The sequence below is a fragment of the Alligator sinensis genome, unplaced genomic scaffold (genome assembly GCF_000455745.1).
Source record: "Alligator sinensis unplaced genomic scaffold, ASM45574v1 scaffold280_1, whole genome shotgun sequence".
In the NCBI taxonomy this organism is placed as follows: domain Eukaryota; kingdom Metazoa; phylum Chordata; order Crocodylia; family Alligatoridae; genus Alligator; species Alligator sinensis.
In genome coordinates, this window is record NW_005841835.1 from 4,046,661 (window position 1) to 4,067,368 (window position 20,708).

A 20,708-nucleotide genomic window follows, 5' to 3' on the forward strand; every position below is an offset into this window, starting at 1 on the left:
CCCCCCCCCCCAAAACCTAATAAGCTTAGAGCTTATACTAAGTAAACTGGTTAGGAAATCTGTTTCCACTAAGTTATTTTCTGAGTGACAAAATTAATTGCAATGCTAGAGCACTGTGACAGCATTAAAGCAACTCAGATATCAACAACACATTTAGATGTTAGTTGTAGTCATTAAAGGTTCTCTGGAAATAAATCACTTGACAAATACAAAAATAACTGTTCTATAATCAATTCTCTTCAGATTAAATGAAAGTTTTAAAATGGATTGATCATAGGGAATCATTACTGAAGTGTTTTATATAAAAAGGAATGCCTAACATGACATTTCAGTTATTCAAAATAAAATTTCAAAAAAACACAGTAAATCCTTGGGTCAAGACAATTTTTAAAGAGGAAAAACAAAATGAATATCAAAAAAAGATGATCGGAGATGAAGTACATACTTCAAATATAATGCATTTAAAACCTTATTCAGAATCCACTGAAGCAATCTGTGAAGTTGATTACACTTGCACTGTTTTGCTATCAAAACATATTCCTACTACAATAACATTCTGTAAATCATGCAAGGAAGGCTATAAACTGTCTATGCTGATGACATATTATACATAGAACCATGCAAAAATGAACCTTGTTAAACTTAAAATGTGAGGTGACTTGTCTATCAGAATATAGAATGTAATAATTTGTCACAAATGTAAAAGGTTCCATACTACTTGTTCCCTCTACCTTTCCACAGGAGCAAAACATAATGGTTTCAGGTTAATTATATGAAAATCAGTAACAAGTATCTGCAAACATAAGTATGATTATTTTTATAAAAATTATTTACAAAAGGTATATTCACGAGTATATAGCAGTCTGCTAAATAATTTGAGTTCTTTGTCAATAAGATTTTTAGCAACAAATTATGTGCATTCTCCTAATCGTTCTGCCCTTCAAAAGAAACAGAAGTTGCAGATAAACCTCTGCATAGATATTATATACACTGTAATGCTGAAATAAATCAAATAATTTTAAGAAGTCATATTACTAAGTTTAAAATGTACAGCACATTTGCTTTGCCCTTTTATGTCACCATCTTATTTTTCTATTCAAATCTTGTACACTGTAAGTTAATTGCTTTTGGAAGCTACTTATTATTCATGTAAAAATTAATGTGCCAATGTGTTTAAATCCTTTTAAATGACCATTCATGCATCTTTCTTCTTTAAGTACCAATGAAATCGGTCAAAGATATCAATGCAAGATGGTCTTAACGAAAGTTCTAATAAAGATTTTTTCTGCTAACATAAGATTTTCATTTTCACCAACTTTACTTAAATTCCATTAATTTTTTAAGCTGCTTTTAATAAATTCACACGTAAAAATTTTTAGGCCCCATAGTCTGTCATTTGTGTTCCAGCTGACTTTATGAATATTAATAACAGTGTTATCCTGATTAAATAGGCTTCATATGAAATCCCTGTGAATCCTATAGCTCAGACATCTCATTTTTCCAACTCTTTATGAATTTGGATTCAGACATTAAACTGGAAAAAAAATCTTAAAAAACAGATTTAATGGTACATTTGCGTATTCTTAAGCAAAATTAGATGTTCTAATGATACAAATAATTAAAACCTGATAGGTTCACATATTAAGATTTCAGGCTTTCTGTAAACATGCAACATATTTTAACGCTAATGAAAACTTCAACGCTTTCCAGAACATAGGAAGAATCGATCATGAAATACTAATGCTTGTCCTTATACTCACCTTAAATGATAGATAATATAATCTTGACTCTATATATGAGGAGTAGAGTTTCAAAAATATTCCTGCAAATGAAAGAAATATTGATGGATATTCACCCATTTAAATTTAAACACCAAATACAGGTACACATTTATTACAGTATTACTGCAATGCTTTCAATCTTTTAAACACATATAAACATATTTATATTAGCCACTCAAAGTAAACTATGCAACGTTAGCTCTTACCTTGTGTATTTTTGTGTTCATTTCACAAGTGACCTAAGTTTTGGCACAACCCTGTTTGGGAAATTATGTGCTATTTCAACCTCACCAGATTTGGGTGCCTACAATGCGCAGCATACCCACAAATCCTTAAGATCTACCTATACTTATGCATTGCGGTATGCACTCCTATTTCATATCATAATTGGAAAATAGGGTACAAACTCTTTTGTGGTCTGCATATCTAATACCAAAAAGGATCACCTTCATTATGGAATGGCAATTAGAATCATCACTTGCCTCATTCATTTAGGGCCTAATCCTACAAAGGAATCCGCAGAGTCTTCTGCCTTTTGGAGTTGTGGGTGGGCACAGAGGTTAATTTAAGTATATTCCTCTGCAAGAACTGGACCTGAATGACTAGAGTTGCTGATCCCCATTTAGTTTACTCATTAGTAAAGCTAACATATTAGAATGAATGGTTAAAAGGGAAAATAGTATAGATATTATTGTATATAAATGTATTATGCATTTTTCTGACTTTTCAAGAATAACCAACAATAACCTGGTAGCAATGTATGAACAAGTTTATCCCTAGCTTTTTATTGCTGTTTTTCTTTTAAAGAAAATAAGGATTTTGTTGTGCCCTGCATATGCATCCAGGCTCTTCACTCCAGCTCACATTCGTCTATGTTCAGTGACCTCCATATATTTGCAGACACAAAATGATCAGGTTTGCTTTCTCTGCCTCAGCCTACGAAGCTACTCCTTCCATTCATCTGACACAAACTTATGTTTCTGGTTGCATCTGAATGCAATTAGGTCTGCTCTCATCCTATTGCAATCTTAACATATTGGTATGTTAAGATATTGTCCTATCTAAGATATTGGCATATCTAGCTCTTATAATGGACAATAGTCACTTAACCTAAAGCAAACTGACCATTTCAGTAAGACTTATGCCAATAATTCTTACACTTTTTTCAAAAGTCCAAAGAACATGCTATCACAGAATGTCTCAAACTTCCCATGTCATTCACAATTACATAAACATCTCAAGATGAACACAGCAGCAGAAATGCACTGTATAGTAGCTATACCCAAGCTAGCTCCGAAATATCTAGCTCAGTTACTGCTAAGAGATACAGCCATGGCTGAATGGAGTTCAGCATGGGTTAACCACCCAAGTATTTACTCAACTTGTCAGGTGAGTTTTGCAGTGTGCACCGAATTCCCTGCTGCCATGGCTAGTCACAAGCTAGCGACAACAGTGACTGTAGTGCAAACATATCCTAAGGGAGCTGCCTTCCCACGCTGGCTCATACAGCAAAATCACCCTGGTGAGTTTTAAGTCATCTTAAAGGACTTTGATAACATATCACTGTATTCAGATGTTAAATCATTCTTTTTTAATGAATAACTATTATCACCAAAGTAGAGTGGTTTTGGAGCCAAGAACTTGTGGGCAGTATTGCCAATGTAGTGCACATTCATCAGACTGATAAAAATTGCTTCTTTGTGTTAGGTCATATTTTGCTCACTATACAGGTAATGCCTTAGTGTTTCTGCACAAACATCCTTTTGCAATTAAATCCCAAATGGAAACACTCTTGGGAAGCACCACAGAAGGCTCAACAGACTGGATGAAATGTGCTGCTGTGTGAAGTCAACATTCTCCAAAAAAGTTAAATTAGTAAGCAATTTGCACTGAAAAGCAGATACACACCAATACCAGAACTAGAAATTGGGCTATCATGTGTTAACACTAGAAGAAGAGCAAATCACAAAGGTTACTTACATTTATGTATTCCATATTTAACAGTCACATGTTACAAATTTCTTATTTCCTACTAATGCACAGGCAGGGATTGGGGCGGTGGGGAGCAATGGAGACATACCCCCTTCCACTGCTGTCCTTAGCTGATCTGGGTGTGGAAGGAGACTTAGCGCAGCTCCTGTCCCATTCCAGCCATGGGCTGGGCTGTGAATGTGCTGGGCATGAGGCTTGGCAGGTAACAGCAGCAGTGGTGCATGGGTTCCTCCTTCCAGTACATGCTCCCTGCCTGATCCTCACCCACAGGTGTCCCCTGATGGCCAGGAGCAGGCACTGAAAGGAGGAACCTATGTGCCACTGCCACATCCCTGGTTGATGCAAGTACAGGACGGAGCTCCAGAGCCATTCCTGATATGCTCCTGCCCTGCACTGCTCCAGGGGGCTGGGGAAGTGGCTGTGGGGGAAGCTGGGTTTGGCCAGGGGCAGCAGTGGTGGCACACAGATTTCTCCTTCCAGTTCCTGCACCCAGATAGCAGGGAGGGGCGGTGTGAGGGTGGGAATAGAGAAGGAGGGCAGAGGACAGGGGCTGGAAGGAGGAAGTTGCATGCCACTGCTGCTGTCCACTACAGAGCCCATCTTCCCACACAGCCTCTCTCCTAATCTATGCCTGAAGCAGGGCAGGAGTGGCTCTGCACCCCTCCTCTATCCCCAGGTCTGCCAGAGACAACAGAATGGTGTCAGGAGGTAAAAAACGTTACCCACCTGGCATCCCAGTGTCCCCTGCCAACCCAGGGGCTCCAGCCACATCTCACTCTTGTCCTCCCCATGATCTGAGGGGCAGTCTCTGCTGCACTCTCCGCCCCCTGCCCCTTAGTAGATTTTGGATCATCCATGCAGTTACTTTCACCTTCTCCTCCTAAACTTTCAGACAAGCAGCTCCTGGTCAGGGGTTAGGAAACTGAGTTCACCTTCTCACAGATTTCAATGCATTCTTTCTTGGGTGCAAGTTCAGAAAGTGTAGTGTTTAGCTGGGAGTTGTTCGTGACTCCCTAGATATTCTCTAAAATCTTTGCCTACTAATATGATTTACAGACAACTTGTGCCTCCAAGTCCTCTTCTTGTTCCTCACCATTGAGTTTAAGAGCCTAGGGACCAAAGACTTTCCTGCTAACCATTGTCACCAGAACCATCACCAGAGACTAAATAAAAGTTTGAATTAATACTAATTCTATTATCATTCTAAGAATTCTTTTACTGAAAAGTCAGTCAGGCTTATAGGGGTAATAGGTCATAAAGAGCGACCATCCTCCCTACTCTCTCTTCCAGAGCTACACAAACTCATTCCCACAAAAGCATTTTTGAAGAAGTTTCTAAGACTGCACAAAGACAAGGACATGATACTAAGATTGGTAGGATCCCTGTCTCACTACCTCGCTTGCCTGGACATCCCCATTTTTCATCCCTTCCATTCATAAAAACAAGTGGGGGTCAATACACCTTACAGGCACAATTTTGTTCTTTGTTAGGATGGAAAGATCATGTAAGATTGTGTACAGCTTTTTATTTTTAAATATACTAACTACCAGCCTTCCATACATTTGGAATGGAACCAAAGCCAGCATTTGTCTTGTACAATAAAAGTTAGTGACAGTTACCATTGTTACATGAGGGACATTGAGAATGAGTTTTATAAAAGCAGCAAAGATCTTACAGTTTATTGATAAGGAAGCACAGTTTGAAATTCAGTACTATTTTCATAAGGTTAATTAGACACCAGGAACTTCTAAAATATCCTGAAACGTTTTGCCTCAGGCCAATCCAAACCAAATGACTTAATCTAGGAAGACATGCTAAATAAAAAAGTTAGCTCTGAAGGCATTTCCCCAGGGAATGAACAGACAGCTTTCTTAATGTTCACTTGGATGCCAAGTTTTGATGCGGTGATGCACACCCCCACAAAAGGCTTACATTTCCACACTGAAAACTGAACATACTGGCATATCAAAAATTGATGAGCGCCCAAGACACAACCAAATCAGTCTGTGATTGGCATAAAAACTCTCTACCTCTCAAATAAGACAGAGGTAGTTAGCCATTTTAGGATGAAGTTAAGCAGAAGGCTGGCCAAAGGTGGCACCTTATGGACTACCTCAGAGAGGCATAAGCCTTCATAGGCTGCAGCCTACTTCATAAGAAATAAGCTAAGTTAGTTACTGCAAATACATAACATGGAATTTCATGCTTTCATGATTTTCAAGTATTCTCATTTAAAACCTAAACTTTCTCTTACAGTATTTGGATTATATGCCATTTCTTCCTTTTTCTATTTTAAAAGAAAAATAAATTGTGTACATGTATAAGCAGCCCCCAGCTTGCATCAAGATCTAGGTTTGAATTCTGAACCTCCAACTCTGCTGCAAAGGACTTTACCAATGGAAATACAGGATGTACTGCGTCTCTTACACCATCCATCCAGAGTGGCTGGTGATTCCTGGCTTTACCATGTACCTGAAAGGGGAGGCACACAGAAGCTTTGGAGAAGGTTCAATCCAATGCACATGAAATGTTTTGAAAGCACTTGCCATGTATTCTCAGTGCAGTGTTTGTTGCTGCTTTGGTGGTAGCATATGCCTATCAAGAGCCTGGAGAGGTATCACCAGTGATGCCTCTGGAAAATTCTCTGAATCAAATGTGAGGATTGCCACACAAATGCCAGTATCTTTGCTGAAGCCATTGTTACCGGCGCTGAGTCGGTGATCCTCAAGCACCAACTTCACTGGACCAGGCATTGCATGAGGATGCTTGACTCCAAAATGAGTGCTCTACTCCCAGTATAGTTGAGGTTGAGATCTCATGACAGCTAGAGGAAATGCTACAAGGACACACTGAAGGCATTCTAATATAATAAAAGTCTTTGTCTGTCTGTCTGCCCGTAACACTTTATTCGCACTTTGATTGGCTGCCAAGACAACCAATCATAATGCTTAATGAAACAACCAATGAGAGTGCTCCAAGTGCATTCTGGACAGGAGACGGTGGTAGCGGTGTGGCGGCGTGCTGCCATGATGGCAGGGATGGAGCAGGGGGGCAAAGCTAGTGGTGCTGGCCTCATCCCCTCTCCCCCTGCTTTCTGGAGGCAGCTGTGGCAGAGGGTGCTGGCCGAGGGGGATGGAGGGGACAGTGGGGCAAGCTTCCCCACCCCCCCTGCTCCTCGGAGATGGTGGCGGCATGAAGTGGTGGGTGGCAGCACTCTGTCCCCCCCATTCCTGATGGGCAATTGGCTAGTACCTCAAAAAAAGAGATGCTAGCATCAAGAGCTAAGAGGAGCTGGTTGCTAACTAACTCCAATGGCATTGCAGCCACAACCAAATGGCAGCTCATTTCAAGGTTAAGTGCCTTGCCCTCAAAGCAGAGAAGAGACAGTGGAAGAAGGAAAAGGAAAGGACTCTCAGCCTACAGTCAGCTGCCCCCTCCAGAAAGGCCTGCAACTTTTGCAAACAGGTGTCTACTCCAAACCAACAAAGATCATCAGTGGTCTAGGAAACCAAACTTACCATGGAAAGTTGGAAGATTGACATTATATAGGCTGCAAAAGAAAAGTTTAAAGGGGGATTTGATAAGAGTCCACAAAAAACATATTTTCTCACATATCATATGCCCCCAAATAAGACACACACCTTATTTTTGGAAAGCCAGAATGAGGAAAAAAATATTTTGCCAGCACTATGGCTGCATAGAGCAGGGACAGAGCCTAATCTTCAACTTGCTCATTCTCTTGCCTGCTCAGGGCAAAAGCTACACTTCCAATCCTTTCACAGCTGAACTGTTAGTAGCTCTTGTCTGCTCAGTCAAAAGCTGAAACTGTAGGGTTGGATAGAAAGGTTCAAAAGGTGGAAATCGTGGTGGGAGCTACCAAATCTAGAAATGAAGTAGAAGTAGAAGTACTTAGCTAGCAGATTTACATTTTCCTCAAAAGTCACCTCTAAAAATATTGAATTTTCCTAAGAGCAAATTTACTGTAAACATAAAATAAAGAACTGTAAATAGTTCATCACTAATTTCTAAACTGCATGATCATTACCACTTACTTCAGATGGGCCTGCTCTTTGCACTGTATTCTTTCTGGACACAGAATAAAAAAAACCTGGGAACCCATATATTTCTGCCACGTAGTTTTCCAAGTGTTACAAAAAAAAAGTGCGCATCTATTTTTCTTTTAAGTAATGTTAAATGCAGATGGGCAGAGACGGAACTGTTGATCCTCTTAACTTGTGTGGCGCACAGTTCTGGGGTCCAAACACATTACAGGTAAGTTATAAATCATCATAAATCTAAGAAAAACATCCATAAAAGTAAAGTGCAAATTCTGCCCAAAATCTCTTATGCACTGCTACAGATTCATTAAAGCTAACAGGGTTGTATAAGTATAACAGAGGACATATTTTTGCTGACAGATGTTTAAAGCTTCAATAGCAATTCCTTCCTCAATTTAAAATGTTTTAAGTACCGTAAACAAATCATCATCCAAACAGTATTTTCCCTATGCCCCACGGAAAAACTCTACCTTTCAAAACTAGGTAAAAAAGTTATTAAATCAATAATGCACTTAGGGATAAATATGCTATAGCCCATTAACAACACTTCAGACTATTTTCAGCACCTACACATTGGCTTTGTAACTTGCAACATACCTAAGGTGTATGATACGGCACATGCCCTATCATGTGCTGTTGCTTATTTAGCTTAGGATAGGTAGGCTAGTGTTTCTTTCAATGTAACACAGAAGATGTTTCTCTCAGATTGTTTGAGATACTACAGAAATTAAAAGGGAAAAAGTACTTAGAGGAGCCAGCTAAACAGCCAAGGCAGTCGGGCGGGGCGGGGGAAGGGAAGGAAGCCTGGCACCATTGCAGAAGAATCACATATTGTAAAGCAAGTCAGAGCCTAATGAATACAGCAGACAAGCGTGACATCGGAATGGAATTCAGCATGATGAAAACAGTTCAGAATGTAAATGGATACTGAAAATTAAAGGACCCAGCCTGCAAGTGCTTGCTCCCCTCAGAGTTGTCCCCATTGCAATGACAACAGTAGGGGGCAAAAATGGAACTTTGGGTTTACATAAATGTAGATGGATCTTAGGGGTGTACTGGCTAATTGTAGGATGATCACCAGGGTCCTGGTTTTCTCTATTTAAAAATCTAAAATTCTCCGATTTAAATAATTTCCCCCCATAATCTGCATTTTTCCATAATTAAAATGAAACATCACTAGATATATAGGTATCAGTTGAACATAATGTTTTATCAATATATTTACAATTTTAAAGCAATTTGGAAGTCTACCAGTGCCTCAATCATCATATAAAATAAATTTCAGATACCTATATAATTTGACATTTGATTTTTTTAACCACAGAAAATCAAATCTCCCCTTTCCCGACAGCCATGTGGGTACAGCTGCAGCTGCCCTCTCTGTTGCTTTGTGGCACTGAGCGGCCCTGATATGCCAGACCTTGCTCATGCCGTTGCCCCTTACTCCCAATCCACAACCCCCCAGCTGGTGCCCCTCACTCTGGACCTGCAGCCCCCTGGCCCTGCCAGTGCCCCTCACTTCCAACCCGAAGACTCCTACCCTCCAGGCCTGTTGGTGTCCCTCACTCCTGACCCGCTGCCCCTGAGGTCACTTGCACGGCTCAAGATCTGGCTGGAGCCCCTTTCACACAGCTGCAGAGCCCAGAGGCTGAGTGCTCAACACTTCTGCAAATCCAACCCCAAGTATTTCAAAATGGGGCCTAGAAAGTTAAGAGTATCAAATTAATAGCCAACTGAAAATGTTGGTTTAAACAAACTTGCCCAACACTACACGGGAACTCTGATAGACTCCAGACTCCACTGTTAAATTCAACTCTACCTATTCAGCATCACATCTCTTTTCACGATCATCTGCTTCACTTGTTGTACACCTTACTTGGTCATATATGTGATCACGCAAATAATGCTTGTGTCAACAGGGAGAGGGTCTGCTCAATTGATGTTTTCCTGGGTTGCAATATATTTAGATCAAAGAGACTCATCAGAGGTTTAGTTGCTAAACTCTGGCAACTCTTTAGTTGTCACATGAAGTGACAACTTTCAAAGGCTTATAAACTGACAAAATTTTCACACAGATGTCAGAGGACATGTAGCCGACACCCGAGCAATCCACCCCCTCTATCAAATTTCAAGAAAACTATTGTAAAAAAAATACCAATGCTTGAAGTTTCCAAATGTCTGTAAGAATATACAAAACGATCTTCTTCCTCTTGAGCTTTTTCTTGGAAAAAACCTCAACCTCCTCATCTGAAAATTAAAAATGAAACAGAACCAAAAGTGAGCCAGAGGCAAACATCAGACAGAAAATTTCAGCCCCAAATGCTAAAATTTTGCAGAAAATCACAAGCAACTGAAACTGAAGTACAGGGCAATGTTAATCATAATTGGCCCTACCAGCACCCTTACAGTAAAACCCTTACTATTTATTCTGTGTTTCCTTTTTAACATCAATGAAATATTACTTAAAACTGATTTGAAATACATATTTGAATAAATGGAACATTCTAGTTGGATAATATTTCTTTCATTTATGAAGTTATACAACCTAGGTCATGAAGAACAGCCTTGCTTTGCTAAAATATTCCATGACTGTGACTTGAATAAATATCAACTGCAAATGCTTACAGTGCATGTCACACATGATAGCTGCATTACCTGGACTAGACAATGAGAATAGGGGGGAAAAATTTTCAAAAAAAAAAAAAATCACAATTTACACAGTAAAATACCTTTCAAAAATTCCTTTGAAGACATTTACTTGGGTGGAGTTCAGATAAGTTTAAGGTTACACAGTTAATAGAAAAGCTGCTTATTTGTGATTCAGAGCATTTTTGTTACTAAGTTGATATGGCAAACAGTCAAACTGAAGTAATAATTTTTTCTTGTTGCAACATGGAACTATCTAGCCTGTTTCAGCAAGCTTTTCTACTTGAGTTTTGCCTAGAAACAGGAAGATAGACAATCTTTTTTTCCTATAAATACACTGGCACCTCAATGAGCTACATATTGATGAATCACAGAAACCTAACTCCTTTTATTCTCAGGCTCATGAAGTTATACTGACATGTTTTCATTACCAACGCTCTAGATATTATGGGAGAAAAAAGAAATGTACTTAACTAACAGAGGTTTAAAGAAACTAGATTAATACTGGGCAGCATCCACATGTATTCATGGATAGAGCAAGGCTACACCAGAGGACAGAGCTATACAGTATATCCATCTGCTCTCTACCTCTATGGGTGGAACAAGTATTGGATTTACTCAAACATAACATGAAGTTTTCCCTCAATCAACACGAGGAAAAAGCCCTCATCTTATATTTGTATACAAGGAAACCTCACAAAATACACTATCACTAAACTGCTGCCAAAAGCAGCATGTGATTAATAATTATGAAGTTGGTTAAATGCAGCCAACACTGGGCAAGACTATAAAACACATGGCCTATGTGGGGCAAACACAGTAATGGGAATAGAGATGTGAAGGCCTGGAAAAAAACTCAGAAAAATTAGGAAAAAAACTATTTCCCCCCATTTTTTTCTGAGGACTTTTTTTGTTTTCTTCTGAAAATTGGAAAAATTGAAAATTTTTTGAAAAATTAAAAAAAACCCTCTTATAAAATATTTTCTTTTGAATGATGAATAAAATGTTTAAGACAAGGGGTTCATATATTGCTACCCTTTACTCCCCCAAAATGTTTTCTAATAACTATATAATATAAAGATTTTTACCTAAGACTATCTACAGTACCAGATCATTACAATTCCTGTACACCGAGGACAAGCAGTACAGCACAACTCTCAGATGCAAGAGCAAGATCCATTTCTGCCCCCAGGGCGCGCTACCATTTCACAAGAGAAGGAAGGATTCAGTGCCTTCTTTGCTTGTGGACTTCCTCTATTGTTGACTTTTGATCTAGAGTTTGGTGGATCTGTTCCTGTCCTCCTGACTAGGCCTCAAAGGACTGGGAATAGACACTAGCAGCAGCATCCATTCATTCCTGTAGAGATTAGAAACAAGCAGCGTATTGCCGTGCTTGCTAAAAACCCCCAGGGGAAGAGATCAAGTCTAAAGGTTTTGGAGATGGAAGGGCCTCTTCCTGGCCCTGTGACCTTGAGATCCACAGAAGCAGCACAAAGGAGCTGAAAGGAAGTATACTTCTTTCTTGAAAGATAAGAATTTAAATGCATCTGAATTCAATATATTAAACTATATTTTAGCTGCATTAGTATATTTTCATAACCTACATAATTCATAACTGAATTCCTATTTGTGAAGATGCAAGAGTGGCAGAAGTGGCAAAACACGGAGAATGCCGCTTCCAGAGCAGCTGTCTCTTTAAGACAGAAGTGCCAAGAGAGCAGCAGCGCGGTGGGCTGAGAGAGTATTGGGAGATGAAAGGAGAAGGAAAACAGCCTGTTGGGATGAAGGAGACACTGGAGGATCCTTTCTCTGAGCTGTAGGTAGATTGGTCAAGCTTATTTGAGCTCAGATTGAATGGAGAAGAAATTTAGTCTCCCGGGAAGGACTCCAAGCAGCCAACGGGAACGTTGGCTGCAGCGGCGATGAGCTAAAAGGGGACAATTACTTTGCAGGGTACACATAAAAAAAAAGTATTTAGGGTTTCTTTGTTTGTGTTTGGAACATTTGTTGAAATGAAACAAGAGTTCAAAGAATTTCATGAAAGAGAGGGTCTGAGTGATGGCTACTCCAACATCAGAAAGAAGCAGAATCACTCAGGGAGATCTGGGGAGATAAGATCTCTCTTAAAGGCAGAGTGCACTGAGCAAAGCGAAAAAAAGGAAAGAAGAATTTTGTTGTTGATATCAGCCGTTAAGTTTCAGTTAATTTATATTATATCTGATATAAGAGTGAAGTAAGACAACAGAAGAGTTACTAAGTTAAAATTTAAGAGATACCTGAAAGGCATACAATTGCCATATTCTGTCTGACTCTGTATCATTCAAAAAAAATGTAAAAAGAAAATTAAAATAAAGTTATTAACACAAATCAAACTGATTCTATCTCTGACTTTAAGTTCGGGTGTCATCAAGAGGAGATTTGATTGAGCTGGTGATCCAGTAAGTCCATATGTAAGTTGCTGTTGTATGATTGTGGTAAAAAGAAAAAAAGAGCAAGTAACACCTCCCGACTAGTAACATCAAAAAATATTCAAGATGTGGCAGGCGAGAGAGTCGGAATGTACCACAAAGTCTCAAATAGTGGCAATCACAGGAAAGGGTCTTAATAAGCAAAAATAAACAGAAACATCACACTATTAATCTGATGTTTTGTGACAAATGGCCCAACCTTAGCAGTCAGGTGATGCCTGCAGGGCAGGGAAGTTGTTCACAGCTAGCTCTGAGGAGGCCTCTCCTCCATTCATTACTAAATTTGTACATGCTATAGCTTAGTGTTTATATATGCAAGCTAGCCACTAAATTACATTTTTCTTTTTTCTTCCTCAGCAAAATGGTGCAACCAATTTCTAACATATGGAAACATTTCCACGCTGTGAGTTATTCTGAGAAAAAAAATGTGATTTGCAAATACTGTCAAATGAAATATGCATTTCCAAATGCTACTAGGATGACCAAACATCCTTGTATGTAAGAAGTGTCCTGCAGACATTAAAAAAAATCCTACATGGATGTAAGTGAGGAGGAGGTAGATCATGATACTGAAAGTGGAAGTAGCTCTTTCCAACATTCTTGATCCAGAAGTCCTGCTGCTGCTACTGCTGCTGCTGCTGCTTCTAGAACATCAGCATCACAAATGGTTGCTCAATCAAGATCCTCGAGTAATCAAATATTGCAACCAACTGTATACAAAATACTCTCAATAGCTTCATTTGTAGACAAGTTCACACCTGAAGATCAGGAAAATTGACCAAGCTCTTGCAACAGCAATATATTGACAATGGCATCCCAGAAGAATAACTGAAAATACATACTGGCAGGAAGCTTTTAAAGTACTAAGACCATCATATCGTTTTTCCAGCACATATTCTTTGAGCAAGCCTCTTTTAGAGTCAGAATATGAACATGTAATGCAATCTGTGCAAGAAAAAAAATCAATGAAGCACTATGTCTTGCAGTACTCACAGATGGATGGACAAAGGTGTGGGGAGAAGGAATCATAAACTTTGTGATAACAACACCTCAACCAACTTTTTACAGAAGTATTGAACCAGGAGAGAACAGGCATACTGCAGAATATATCAGTAGTAAAATATGTGAAGTCCTACATAAGATTGGGAGTGGTAAAGTATTTGTTATGCAGACTGACAATGCAAGTAACATAAAAGCAGCATGGGAGCTCATAATGCATAAATACCCACATATTACTGCAATAGGATGTGCATCCCATGGGCTAAACTTGCTTCTAAATGATATCATGAAGTTGGACACTCTGCAAAATATCTATAGAAGACCATAAGAAGTTATAAAACATGTAAAAGCTACTCATATTGTAGCTGTGGTCTTTAAGAAGAAGCAGGAAGAAAAGAATGCAAAGAATAAAATGGTGACACTCAAACTGTAGTAAAACTAGATGGGGTGGAGTGGTGATCTCATTTAAAAGTTTACTAAAAAAATGAAGCAGCTCTTCAAGAAACAGTAATAACTGAGGATTGTAAAATAACCAAAAGCATAAGGAACACTGTTAAAGTACCCAAAAGTGTAAGGCACATTAATGAGGATGTCTTCTGGGTTCAGCTGCAATGAAGCAGCTCTTCAAGAAACAGTAATAACTGAGGATTGTAAAATAACCAAAAGCATAAGGAACACTGTTAAAGTACCCAAAAGTGTAAGGCACATTAATGAGGATGTCTTCTGGGTTCAGCTGCAGAACTACCGGAAGATTCTAAAGCCAACTTCTTCAGAAATCACTGCATCTGAATCAGACAGTGTACTTTTGTCAGACATTCCTTACCAAATGGCTCAGATCAAATCAACTGTTTTTGAGAATCTAACTGTATCTCCACTTACAAGTACAGAAGAAAGAAAAGTGAAAGACTTTATGAACAGACAGGAAGAATTTTGTTGCCAATTGATTCATGCTGCTGCAAATCTTTTGGATCCAAGATTCAAAGGCAGATGTTAGTGATGATAGCACTGATACTGCATTTGACTAGATTACAAAACAAGCAATACACTTCGGACTTGATGTTGGAAAGGTACTTTCAAATGTTGCAGAATGCCTTCAGGAGTTTAGTCCAGGAATGCAGTCTGGGACTCTGCCAAGCATATCCCTCCTGCAACCTGGTGGCAAGACCTTTGCATGACACAGCCTCTAACTCCTCTTACTTTTCGCTTGCTTCAGATTCCTCCATCTCTGGCAACATGTGAAAGAAACTGGTCTATGTTTAGAAATACTCACACCAAATCAAGAAATAAACTAACATGTGAAAGAGTAGAAAAACTTGTCTGAATTTTGGCAAAACTTCAGTTTTCAGAAGTCCATGAAGATGATAAAAATGAAGGATCAGAAGAAGCAAAAACTGCTGATAGTGATAGCTCAGAAAATGAGACTGATTAGACAAAGTTTCATGTAGCAATGTTTGTATTCAATTAGTCTTTTTTTTTCCCCTTTTCTCAGCTCTTTTTCTAAAATGAATGCTTTCTGTATCTGCTTGACACTGTGGAGGAGACTAAGTCCAGAATACATAATAACTTTCTTTGTTTTATTATTATTTTGATGGTTTCTTCTATTTTCAACTTTAATTTTTGCCTGCTTCTCATAAACTGGCAAAAAGTAAGAGATGCTAGGTTTCTTAGAGTTCAGCAGCTTGCAGCTGCATTTGTAACAAAATTTAAAACATTTTAAAGTACATTCAATTAGTAAATTTGTAATTGTCTGAATAAACTATACTTTTAAATGTAATAAATATACCAAACATGATAATTTTATGAGCAAATCAACTTATACATAATACATTTTATGTTCTTAAAGTAGCAAAGTTAATTTAGATCTGTAGCGTGCTAAGAAAATAAGTATTGCATATATTTCAATGTTTCCCAAAATTTCCATTCCCCACCTCCCAAAAAAGGAAAAAAACAATATTTTTTTCCCCATGGCTTCAAAATTTCCAGAAATTTTACATCTCTAAATGGGAACTTATTTTTTTATTTACTAATTTTTTTTTAAATGTACTTATCACCCTACACTTATTAAGCTTCCCATACTGAGTATGCTTGTTTTATCAAAAATCTCATATCGCAAAAGAACTACAAATCCAAAAACGTACAACTACAAACATTAAATCTTTAAACAATATATATCAATTTCCCACAAAAAACCCTTACAGAACTCTTTTTCTTCATACAGAACCCCATGAAAAACTATTTCCTCAGTAACCACCTGAAACTTTCCGCCCCTCCCATCAGTCCTCTCAGTTGGGTCAGTGAAACAAATGTGTCCAGTCCTTTTTCCTCCACATCTCCTCTGACTCTTCTTCTCTGATCTCTACATTGTCCCAATCTAAGTATATTTCAGTTAATGCAGCCCCAGTTTCAGGCACACACTTTCAGTGAAAATCAGCCCCTTAAAAACCCCAAAGTTTCTTATTTTCCGTAACACATGCTAACAAAAAGTCCTTAATAACGTTTCTTCTGGTCCCTTTGGTGTGAATCCATATAGAATAGGGGAAGGCAATTATTTCGGGTGGAGGGCAGCTTACCTAGTTTTGGCAAGCTGTCAAGGGCTGCATGGATAGCCCTGCCCCTTGACAGGTGCCCTGCCTCCTGGTCACCATCTTGGGACCAATGTCCCAATGTCTGGGGACCAAGGTCCCAGGGCCAGAGCCAGCAGGGCCCAGAGTGGGGCACAGGCTGGCAGGGGTCTATGGAGCCGGGCTGTGCTGCACCAGCAGGGAGAGGGGGGAACTGGTTCAGGTCCAGAGAGCCCCTGCCAGCCAGGATCCTGTACTCCTGCTGCCCTGCTCTGGGCCCCACCCACACTGGCCCCGGGATACCAGTGTGGGCCCCATGCTCCCATGCCCATTCACTCCCAATGTCCCCTTCAGCCCCGTGGTACAGGTGGGGGACAGTGCGGAGCCCCGACCCCATGCTAGCTGGCAGGGAACAAGCTGGTGCTGTGTGGGGGAAGAGCAGCCCCTCCTCCATCCCGTGGCCTGTGCTCCCTGCTGCAGCCGCTCGCAGCCTACGTGCAGCAGCAGCAGATGCACCCCCCGACTTGCTGCACTGGGAAGTGTTTGCTGCTGCTACCTGACCGGAGCTCGCATGTTGAGCAACACAGAGGCAGCGGTGGCAGCTGCACTGCAGCCTACCACAGCACGAGCTCTGGGCAGGCAGCAGCAGCAAACACTGCACAGCAGGGGGCCGCTTTCCTCCGTGCCAAGCAGCTGCTGCCACTGTGGTGCAGCCCTGATGGGAGAGCCCAGAGCCCACACAGGGCCCAGGCTGGCAGCATGGGTGGGTTACAAGCTGGTGCTGAGCACAGGAAAAGGTGGCCCCTCCCCCACCCCGTGGGTGGTGCCCTGCACTGCAGCCACTCGCAGCCCATGTGGGGCTGGCTGTGTCCCCATGCGGGCTGCAAGCAGCTGCAGCAGGGAGAGCGGGCCATGGGGCAGGGGAGGGGCCACTTTTCCCCGCACTCAGCACCAGCTTGTTCCCTGCCCACGGTCCTCCCCTGTCCTTCCCCCACCATTACGTAAGTTTCCTGCACCAGTGCAGCCACGAGGAGCCACATGGTCCCAGGCCAGAAGCCCCTGCATGGGGCTTTTGGCTGGAGAGGCGAGGCCGGGCAGGCCCTGATGTTGCAGGAGTCCACCGGGGCTTCCTCTGGGTCCCACTGCCCCTGGCCCCTGTCATCTTTGACAGGAATCAAGGACAGATAAATATAAATTTTCTAAATTTTTTTAGGGGCCCCGTGGGCCAGACAGAATGGCCTAGCAGGCTGAATCTGGCCCATGGGCTATATTTTGCCCAACCCTGATATAGAACCATCTCCTGCTGACGTTCAAAGTGAAGGACACTTTCTCACACCCCCTTTGCTTATGCACACTCCCAAAACACGTTCCACCATTTCTTCTTTCCCGCACCTCTCCCTTGATGAGCTCCTGATGACCCTCTCCTGATGAGCTCATCAAAGCTCTGTGTTGCACATCTTTCACCAACAAATATTTCTTACAACCATCCATGCTAGGGCAATGTGTTCCCCTTTTAGTTGTTTACCCACCACCGTCCCCCACACCTTCACTTGTCTTTCTGCAGTTTCATACCAGCACCATCCTGTCTCTCTCCTTTGCCACTTTCATCAATTTCTTATGATCCTTTAGGACCTCCAGTCCTACCTTCCCTATTTTATACCTCTGCATGAATCCTTCCATCCTGATATAATGAATTGATGGTAACAGTCCCAAGTCTGGTAACCTCCATCCCCACATCTCTCTCGCTTTGTACAATTCAGATCTAGCCAACCTTTCTCTTTTGGCAATCCAGAACACATGTATTTGCTATCTGCTGCCATGTTGGTGGGAATACAATTCCCATATATAGAATAATCAGCAGTAGCATAGCCTAAACCACTACTACTTCCCCTGCAAAGGACAGTGTGCTTCTGAGCTATAACTAAGGCATTTGCTATAGCCTTGCTGTCACCTTTTCCCATGCTGTATTACCTTTCCCCTCAGAGTCCATCAGGATCTCTGGCACTCTGATTTCTCTCTCTCTCTTATTTCAAGGCCCAACTTCTCCAAGTCCCTCCAATTCTCCACTCCCATTATAGTGCTTTTCAATCTATTTAGTTTAGTCCCCATTGTCCTCCCTACTCTGATGTATGCTTTAGTATCCTTTACGTTGAAAATCTCTCTCTAACTACTACACTTATATCATCCATGTATACTATGCCTCTTACTTCTCCCCTTCCCAGTAGCTTTATTTTGCTTATAACCTTGTCTTCTATTATTCTTTATGCTAATGGTTCCATGCTGCACACAAATAATAGTGGCAGCAGCGAGCACCCTTGTCTCACCCCTGTTAAAAGCCCCACTTAGATGCCCATTAATTTGGACTTGACTCTCCACTTCTCTATACAATAACCTTATATCCAACCTACAAATTTTTTCTAAGAGAGCCCCATTTTTCCTAGCACTTCAAATATGTAATCATAATCTACCCTGTCATATGCTTTTTCTAAATCTAGATTTGCTATAACTGTGTTTGTGTTCCTCTTGTCAATGTGGGACAGTTGAATCTCATCACTCTGATCACTTTGGAGATCCTTCTACCTGGTACTGTGCATACTTGGTCTTCATATATTATCTTTTGGAGGTTTTTCCTCAAAGTGCAGCCCTTGGCCATTAATTTATATTCCATATTAAGGAGTATACTCCGTCTCCAATTTTTCAGAAGTTCCTTCACCCCTTCCTTGAAGAATAAGATCACAACACTTCTTGTAAAATCTTTCCCTGCCTCTCCTGTTTCCACTATTTCCTCGAAAACTTCCAATGCATGCCCAAAACTTCTTGAAAGGTTCCATAGTAGTCCATCTGTTCCTGGTGACTTCCCTCTTTTAAAGGCTTTAAAGCACTCCTGCACTTCCTTTAAGCTTATCTTTTCTTCTACCTTCTTTGCTTCCTTCTCCTGTACTTTCTCTTCAATCTCTTCCAGCAAATCCTTCATCTTCCTGTCTATTTCCTCCTTCTGATATAGCTCTCCATCTTCTCATTGCCTCCAACAACTTCTGCTTTTCCACCCAGATACCATCATCTTCCTGCACTGCTTTTAGCTTTCCTTTCACCATCTTCACCATAGCCAAGAAGTATCAGGACCACTCTTCATTTCTCCCCACCCATGGTGTTTGTGCTAAGAACATTTTCTCTCTCATCTGTCTTTTAAACAGGTTTTCTACCTCTTGCCTTGTTTCTTCTAGTTCTTCTCATACCCATCTTCCTTCTGCAGCTTCGTTTAGCAGCTCTTGCATTTTTCCTTGCAGCTCTTTCAGCTCTTTCCTTCTTTTCCCTTCAATTCTTCGGCCTTGTCTTCCTGAGGAATTCTCCCATCCTCTTCTTTACTATCATTCACCATTCTCTGGTACACTTAAAATATTTCTTCAGTGTTCTCCACCCCTCATACTGTCTTGTGTACGCCTGACATCTCATCTTATAACAGCAGCACATTTAACTTCCACACTCCCCTTCCTCTTACGGGGCTCTTGCCAAGACTCAGTTCCATCTTCAGCATCTGGTGATCACTAAATTCCACAATTACGGGTTTTTTCTTCCTTATCTTTTTCTTTTGATAGAAACACAAAGTCAGTTCTTGATGGTTTCTTTTTACTGTGGTCAGTTCCAATGAAAACGTTCACCCCTGCCCACACATCATCTTTTATTATCTTCAATTTTCCCACCTCCCCACCACTTCCCACCTCCAGCTTGCCACTCTGGGCAGAAGCTGATATGTTGTGAGTTCAGCAACAACACACTGGACACTCCTGAGTTGAACTGACAGTTATTTATTATTATCACTCTCTGGAATCATATCCAGGGTGGATCTTAAACAACTGCCCTTTCTATATGTATGCAAAACTTATATTTGCTCTGTCTCTGACCTTGGCCTGGCCCAGTCCTGGTGCGTGAGAGGAACCAACAAAATGCACCATTTTGTTTCAACTTCCGTTTCCCTGGCACAGTGTTTCATTTTGAGTTTAGTTTAGTTTCGAAGCACTGTTCTGTTTCATTTTGTCGAAACTGTTTTGCTGTTTTGCCCATAGGCTATAATGGGGAAGCATGAAACTGCCTATAAATTTGTCATTTTTTGGCGGATTTGGATGAAAACAGCAGGGCCATAGCCCCTTCTGAGGCCATGAAGCCCACCAAGTTTCAAGGAGATAGGTGCAGGGGTTTCTGGGT

General features: G+C 40.7%; 1 protein-coding gene across 8 annotated transcripts in view; it reads right to left on the reverse strand.

The window, feature by feature from the left end:
* Positions 1–20,708, reverse strand: part of MIPOL1 (mirror-image polydactyly 1) — a 357,774-nt gene that overhangs the window by 287,309 nt on the left and 49,757 nt on the right. For 6 of the 8 annotated variants that reach the window (XM_025201449.1, XM_025201452.1, XM_025201463.1 and 3 more), the window contains exons 2-3: positions 9,987–10,078; positions 1,761–1,822 (exon numbers count right to left, since the gene is read on the reverse strand). The gene's annotated coding sequence lies outside the window, so the exon portion shown is untranslated. The remainder of the gene's footprint in view (positions 1–1,760; positions 1,823–9,986; positions 10,079–20,708) is intronic. The other 2 variants (XM_025201472.1, XM_025201486.1) reach the window with 1 other exon arrangement.